Source organism: Rutidosis leptorrhynchoides, chromosome 2, assembly GCF_046630445.1.
Source record: "Rutidosis leptorrhynchoides isolate AG116_Rl617_1_P2 chromosome 2, CSIRO_AGI_Rlap_v1, whole genome shotgun sequence".
Taxonomy (NCBI): domain Eukaryota; kingdom Viridiplantae; phylum Streptophyta; class Magnoliopsida; order Asterales; family Asteraceae; genus Rutidosis; species Rutidosis leptorrhynchoides.
Window position 1 is genome coordinate 583,506,397 of NC_092334.1, and position 7,829 is coordinate 583,514,225.

A 7,829-nucleotide genomic window follows, 5' to 3' on the forward strand; every position below is an offset into this window, starting at 1 on the left:
TTGGTGGATTTTGGGTTGGTGAACTAATTGGCCATGTTTAGGACTTGAAATTGAGTTTAATCACTTAAGTTAGTGATTATGGAAGTATTGAAACCCATTTAAGGTTATTTGGTTGACTAATTGTGACTTTGGGTCAAATTAGGGTTTGGTGGTGATTATGACCCATTTGGCGATTTAATGAGGTTTATAAACTTAAAATGGATTAAGTTGAAGTATTAAACCGAGTTAAATGTGTTTTGGTGTTAAAACTTGTAAATGGTGAGATTTTGACTTAATGGGTCAAAACTAGGGTTTTAGTGTCAAAATGGGTATGACGCGTGTTTAACACTTGAGTTCGGGTTTAATTGGCGTATTAGGACCATTCTCACTTGTGTTAGTGATTATTGGTTAGTTTTGGGCACGGTTTGTGCTTGGAAGTGCATTTGGGTCGAAATTGCACTAACTGACGAATTGGGTTGATTTGTAAATCCACTATAAGTGTATTGTTGTAATTGTGATAATGAAATAGGTACTTTCCATTGGCGAGTTGCGGATTACTTGGAAGCATTCTTCAAGACTTCAAGGTGAGTGATAATATCCTATGTGCATATGTATGTGTAGGATGGGTGCGGGTCGAGTGAAGTGATTCTCGGCTATAGAGCTCACTTCACATATAGGTGGATTTGATAGACTTGCGTTTAGATCCAATTGGCACGGTTGTGCGTTTTGGTTGACCATATTTGGCGAGGTACACGTTTTGTGTGTACACTATCACACGTGGTTGTGATGTGGATGATATAACCCCAATGACGAAGGGTTTTGAGTTGGAGAAGTGAATCACGTGTAGTTCGGATTCACGATGACGCGTGTAGTTCGGTCATCTTATCAAAATGAATCTCGTGTAGTTCGGATTCATGGTGACTCGTGTAGTTCGGTCATCTTATCAAAATGAATCTCGTGTAGTTCGGATTCATGGTGACTCGTGTAGTTCGGTCATCTTATTGAGGTAGTAATCTCGTGTGGTTTCGGATTACTAAGGCTCGTGTAGTTCGGCCAACCTCGATGTTGTGAAGATAGTAATCTCGTGTGGTTTCGGATTACTAAGGCTCGTGTAGTTCGGCCAATCTTCATTGTGGTATTTGGTTCTCGGTATTGGGTTAAGGTGTTAACCTTGTTCGTTTATATTGTTATATATTAATGTATTGTTGTGTTGTAGCTAACCCTCCGGGTGTAGCTATTTGGCGTTGTTCACATCGTCGTTGGTGAACTTATATTGTTGTTGTATCTTTAGCTCGTTGCTTAGAGATCGTACGGTATGCTTAGTGTAGTGCCTTATATATGGATGCCTCGGTATGCGGTATTTGTTATTTTGTGGCGTGTCCATTTTATACATATATATGTATGTAGTATATTATCATTCACTAAGCGTTAGCTTACCCTCTCGTTGTTGACTCTTTTTATAGATTGCATGCGGATGGTGGCTCGGGTAAGCGCGAGGATTAGAGGACTTGCATAGTTTGCGTAGAAGGCTTGCTTTTGGATTTATTAGGATTGGGTAGCGTATCCCCAATCGCCATGCTCGGATTTGTTTGTATTAAAAGTCTTATGGTCGAAAATTGTATTTGGTACTTAAGGGGTAATTTGGGTCAATGTGGGCCCTGCTTCGTAAACATAATTTTATTAATAGAACGTGCTAGTTTTTATATATGGAACATGGGGTTAAAAGCGTTACGCCTAAATATGTCGGGAACTAGTCAAACATTTTTGCATTTAAAGACTTTCCGGACAGTCAGGTTTGGCGCGCCGCGCGGCCTATATGGCGCGCCGCGCCAGGTGGCAGTTCAGCAATTTTTTTTTTATTTTGTATTTTCACGTGGTTTGTTCGCGGGTTGGTTTGGGTTGTTACAAGTGGTATCAGAGCATGGTCTAAGGGATTTAGGTGACTTGAGATAGGTGCCTAGACTTAGACTTGTGTGTGCTTAAATTGTTGCGGGACTTGTAGGATTACGGGTCGGAATGGGTTTGGTTAGTGCCTTGGCTATAGGTTGACTAACGTTTATATTAGTAATGCGGATATTATTAATATGTTGTTGTGTTGTGATAATAATTCTCGCGTGTGTTTGTACCGCGTAGAATTTTGGTTGTGTTTGTGTATATCATCGAGCGAGACGGTCGTTGTACTAACGAGTCGATGCGGCATGTGTGCGTAATAAGAACTTGCAAACCTTATTACGGGTGCAAATCGTGTCTAACAAGTGATGTACGATGAGTGTTTAGCAAGATGGGGCTGTGTCGTGCGTACGGTTTTACACGTTCGTGGACTAATCGTTTTGCATTCTTTAGAATGACGACGCGAAACGAGACCGAGGCGAATGACGTGGAGTTTAACGCTAGGGTTGCGGCCGCCGTTGCGGAGCAAATGGGTGCGTTAGAAGAAAGAATGGAAAGGAGGTATTCCGAACTTCAAAGTAGTGGTGAAATGGAGCGTTATCTTAAGAGCTTCATGAGGACTAAACCCCCGATGTATGACGGAAAGTCGGATCCTTTGGTAAGCACAACCTGGATTTCGGACGTAGAAGGGTGTTTCCGTACTATTGATTGCCCTCCCGAGAGAAAGACGAGACTCGCTACGAGTTTGTTGCGGGGTAGGGCAAGGGATTGGTTGGATGGTAAGATTGATCTTGTCGGTGGCGAGACGTTTATGGCTTTATCGTGGGACGACTTTAAGGAGGAATTCTTCGAGGAGTTCCGGACTTTGGCCGATTTGTGGGAATTGCGTAATGAGTTGCGAAATTTGCGACAAGGATCTATGGATTTGAGTACTCTCAAGACGACCTTTATGGCGAAGGCTCGTTTTTGTCCGGAGTATTTGGGGAATGATCGTTTGTTGATGGGAGATTTCTATCGGACCTTGAATGATGACTTGAAAAGTAAAATTAGCCGGGGTCAAGCGAAATCGTTTTCGGAATTATTCGACTTGGCTAGAGGTTTCGAGTCGTATTCACGATCGAAAAAGGGTGAACCTTCAAGTGAGCGAAGGGTCGTTTCTTATGGTGCTCCTAGTAAGAGGGCTAAGGGTCCGAGTGTGAGCACGGGTGGTACGCGAGCGGGTATGTCGGATTCTAGTGCGGCTAGATGTTACAATTGTGGCGTGAGGGGTCACAAGTCTTGGGAATGTTCGGTACCAAAGGGTGATGGTATGGTGTGCTTCAATTGCCAAAAAGAAGGACATCGTAAGTCGGAATGTCCCAAGTTAACGGGGACGGGTGCGGCCAGGAGACGTTAAGGTACGTTTAATTTTGATAAATATGTCTTTTGATTATTTATTAAATGCCGTTTGAGTTTGAGTTGCGTGCCTTTGTTGTGCATGTTATGCTATGGGTGACGTTCCTAATGGAAGTATCCTATGTTGATGTTTGATTGACGGGCGAAGGGCGTAAGACTTGGTGCAACCAAGCATTCCTTAGTATTTGGGAAACGTTTCTACCAAGCCACGGAAATGGTTTTGGTGTTTGGTTGTTAAGCGCGTGTTCGCTTTTATGTTGAAGTGACGAATCATGAGGTTCGTCGGTTGGTTGGAACCCTTGAGATCGAGTGTTTTAAATCTCGATGTGTGTTGGTAATGGAGTCTTTATGACGCGACATTAGGTGCCTCTTTTATACCTACTAGCGTGGTGTTCGACTCCGATTGTGTTGCGGTACACTTTTTGTATAAAGTGTTTAAGGGTTGGTTAAAATCCTTCGTGTGCTCAAGGTTGGAGCAAGATGTGGTAATGGGTCGTGTGAGCCCAATTGTTGGTAAAGTCTACCTGTGGTAGCATTGTGCGGTTGTAAGAGTTGTGGATATGGAACGTGGTTCTAAGTGGGGGGAGTTACACTCCCGCACGAGGAAGTTTTAGTGTGAGATTTCGGATGATGCTATTGGTAAATCCGAAAAATGTTGTCGAGACCTGGTTGGGTCGATTTGTGGTAGAGTACAATTTCGGATAAATTGTACTTATGGTTCGGATTTGAATCATCACTGAGGTGGTAACGTGGTAAATCTCGTAGAGAGATAATGGACGTGTTTGGCGAGCAAGGTGAAATCCTCCGGTTAAGGGAGGTGTGTGTCGGGTTCTCTTGTGGAGAATTATTGTTTGGTACCTATGTTTGGTATAGGTGGTTCTTGCTCGATTATGGTATGGTTGTTTGATGAAGCATGATCTTTAGGGTCCGCTGACTTCATCATGGGAATACGTGATTGGTAGAGCATGACTTTCGGGGTCCGCTGACTTCATCATGAGCGTGGTGTTATATCGGTGAAGCATGATCTTCGGGTCCGCTGACTTCATCCGGTGTTGTGATCGGTGAAGCATGATCTTCGGGTCCGCTGACTTCATCCGGTGTTGTGATTGGTGGAGCATGACCTTCGGGGTCCGCTGACTTCATCAAGGGAGTAGTGTTATGTCGGTATGGTGTAACACTATCGGGAAATGCGAGTACCGGTGGGAAATGCGAGTACCATTCCTGTGTTGAGATTGTGGATCGCGTGTGTTTTCGGATTAACGATGACGCGTGTAGTTCGGTCATCTTATTGGAATGAATCTCGTGTAGTTCGGATTCATGGTGACTCGTGTAGTTCGGTCATCTTATTGAGGTAGTAATCTCGTGTGGTTTCGAATTACTAAGGCTCGTGTAGTTCGGCCAACCTCGATGTTGTGGAAGTGAATCTCGTGTAGTTCGGATTCACAAATGACTCGTGTGGTTTCGATCATTGTATTGAGGAGTGAGTCTCGTGTAGTTCGGATTCACAATTGACTCGTGTAGTTCGGTCATTCCTCCGGGATAGTGACTCTCGTGTAGTTCAGATTCACTATGGCGCGTGTAGTTCGGCCATTCCCGATTGTTGTTGTGGTGAAGGTAGTGAGTCGCGTGTAGTTCGGATTCACTAGGGCGCGTGTGTTTTCGGCCAGCCTTCGTGTCGTGTGATCTATTGGTTGTTTGATACACCAATGGTAGGGTCGTAAGGACCATGTTGCGGGAACTATCGGTCGTTTTATACGTCGATGGTGGGGTTGTGAGGACCATGTTGTGGGATTAGTGAGGCGATAGCCGTGTTTCGCTCACATGTTTGTTACGGGTGTGACGATGGTTGATTTCGTACACCTTGGGTTTTGAGTTTCCATAGTCATTTTGGGCGCTATCCGTTCTAGCCGTTGGATTATGATGTTACGGTAGTTGCGTATTGGTCGTATTGCGCACTACAATGGATGTTTAGTGATTGGTGTAATCCGTAAGGGTTCGTTTGGTTCGGTCTTCATCGTTTCAGATTGTTGACTTTAGGATTTAAACTTGGTTGCTTTTAGCATTGTACTTGGTAATGATACGCTAGAGGGTTGATATCTCGGTTCGAGATTGGTTGAGTTTCCCGATGTGAGGGATTGAGCATGGTTTTAGTGCTCGGATTGTGATTTGTTAAATCGCGTGTGACGATTTTGGTTGTTAGAGGTGATTCATTGGGAAGAGTTGCCTAGGAAAGTCGGATTGGGACGTATGTTTGAGGACCGTGAAGTGTGGTCCGTTTGGTTAAGTGACGAGGATCACGAGGACGTGATCGAGTTTAAGTGGGGGAGAGTTATAAGACCCGAATATTTATCTTGTATACTTGTGTATTATGGTGTTCAAGGGTGTGGGTTTTATTGTATATAAATTAAAATGCAAAAGAAACTGTTTCAGTAGGATCGCGCGCCGCACGGGTTTGGGGCGCGCCGCGCCATTTGGCGCTGACAGAATCCTTTATTTTAATTGGTTTAAATGAAGGGTATTTGGGTAATTTCACTTGGGGCCGGATTTGTGAACCATATTAGCTGGTTTGGATCAGTTTTGGATCATTTTCACATCCATTCATCACTCCCAACTATCTAGAGAGAGAGAGAGAGATTCTAGAGAGAGATTTGGGGTTTTGGAGAAGAAGGAGGCCGTTTGGATCAAAAGCTCGGGTTCTAAAGTTGTTCCTCTCGTTCTTGGCTACGCGGTGATAGTATTGGTAAGCTCAAACTCCGAATTTCATCTATTTGATTTGATATTCAAGTTAGGGTTTGAGTTAGTTTGATGAAAAACCCTTTTAGATGATGAAATGGGTTTAGTGATGCTAGTAATTGGGTTTATTGTTAATTGTTGGTGGATTTTGGGTTGGTGAACTAATTGGCCATGTTTAGGACTTGAAATTGAGTTTAATCACTTAAGTTAGTGATTATGGAAGTATTGAAACCCATTTAAGGTTATTTGGTTGACTAATTGTGACTTTGGGTCAAATTAGGGTTTGGTGGTGATTATGACCCATTTGGCGATTTAATGAGGTTTATAAACTTAAAATGGATTAAGTTGAAGTATTAAACCGAGTTAAATGTGTTTTGGTGTTAAAACTTGTAAATGGTGAGATTTTGACTTAATGGGTCAAAACTAGGGTTTTAGTGTCAAAATGGGTATGACGCGTGTTTAACACTTGAGTTCGGGTTTAATTGGCGTATTAGGACCATTCTCACTTGTGTTAGTGATTATTGGTTAGTTTTGGGCACGGTTTGTGCTTGGAAGTGCATTTGGGTCGAAATTGCACTAAGTGACGAATTGGGTTGATTTGTAAATCCACTCTAAGTGTATTGTTGTAATTGTGATAATGGAATAGGTACTTTCCATTGGCGAGTTGCGGATTACTTGGAAGCATTATTCAAGACTTCAAGGTGAGTGATAATATCCTATGTGCATATGTATGTGTAGGATGGGTGCGGGTCGGGTGAAGTGATTCTTGGCTATAGAGCTCACTTCACATATAGGTGGATTTGATAGACTTGCGTTTAGATCCAATTGGCACGGTTGTGCGTTTTGGTTGACGATATTTGGCGAGGTACACGTTTTGTGTGTACACTATCACACGTGGTTGTGATGTGGATGATATAACCCCAATGACGAAGGGTTTTGAGTTGGAGAAGTGAATCACGTGTAGTTCGGATTCACGATGACGCGTGTAGTTCGGTCATCTTATCAAAATGAATCTCGTGTAGTTCGGATTCATGGTGACTCCTGTAGTTCGGTCATCTTATCAAAATGAATCTCGTGTAGTTCGGATTCATGGTGACTCGTGTAGTTCGGTCATCTTATTGAGGTAGTAATCTCGTGTGGTTTCGGATTACTAAGGCTCGTGTAGTTCGGCCAACCTCGATGTTGTGAAGATAGTAATCTCGTGTGGTTTCGGATTACTAAGGCTCGTGTAGTTCGGCCAATCTTCATTGTGGTATTTGGTTCTCGGTATTGGGTTAAGGTGTTAACCTTGTTCGTTTATATTGTTATATATTAGTGTATTGTTGTGTTGTAGTGCCTTATATATGGATGCCTCGGTATGCGGTATTTGTTATTTTGTGGCGTGTCCATTTTATACATATATATGTATGTAGTATATTATCATTCACTAAGCGTTAGCTTACCCTCTCGTTGTTGACTCTTTTTATAGATTGCATGCGGATGGTGGCTCGGGTAAGCGCGAGGATTAGAGGACTTGCATAGTTTGCGTAGAAGGCTTGCTTTTGGATTTATTAGGATTGGGTAGCGTATCCCCAATCGCCATGCTCGGCTTTGTTTTGTATTAAAAGTCTTATGGTCGAAAATTGTATTTGGTACTTAAGGGGTAATTTGGGTCAATGTGGGCCCCGCTTCGTAAACATAATTTTATTAATAGAACGTGCTAGTTTTTATATATGGAACATGGGGTTAAAAGCGTTACGCCTAAATATGTCGGGAACTAGTCAAACATTTTCGCATTTAAAGACTTTCCGGACAGTCAGGTTTGGCGCGCCGCGCGGCCTATATGGCGCGCC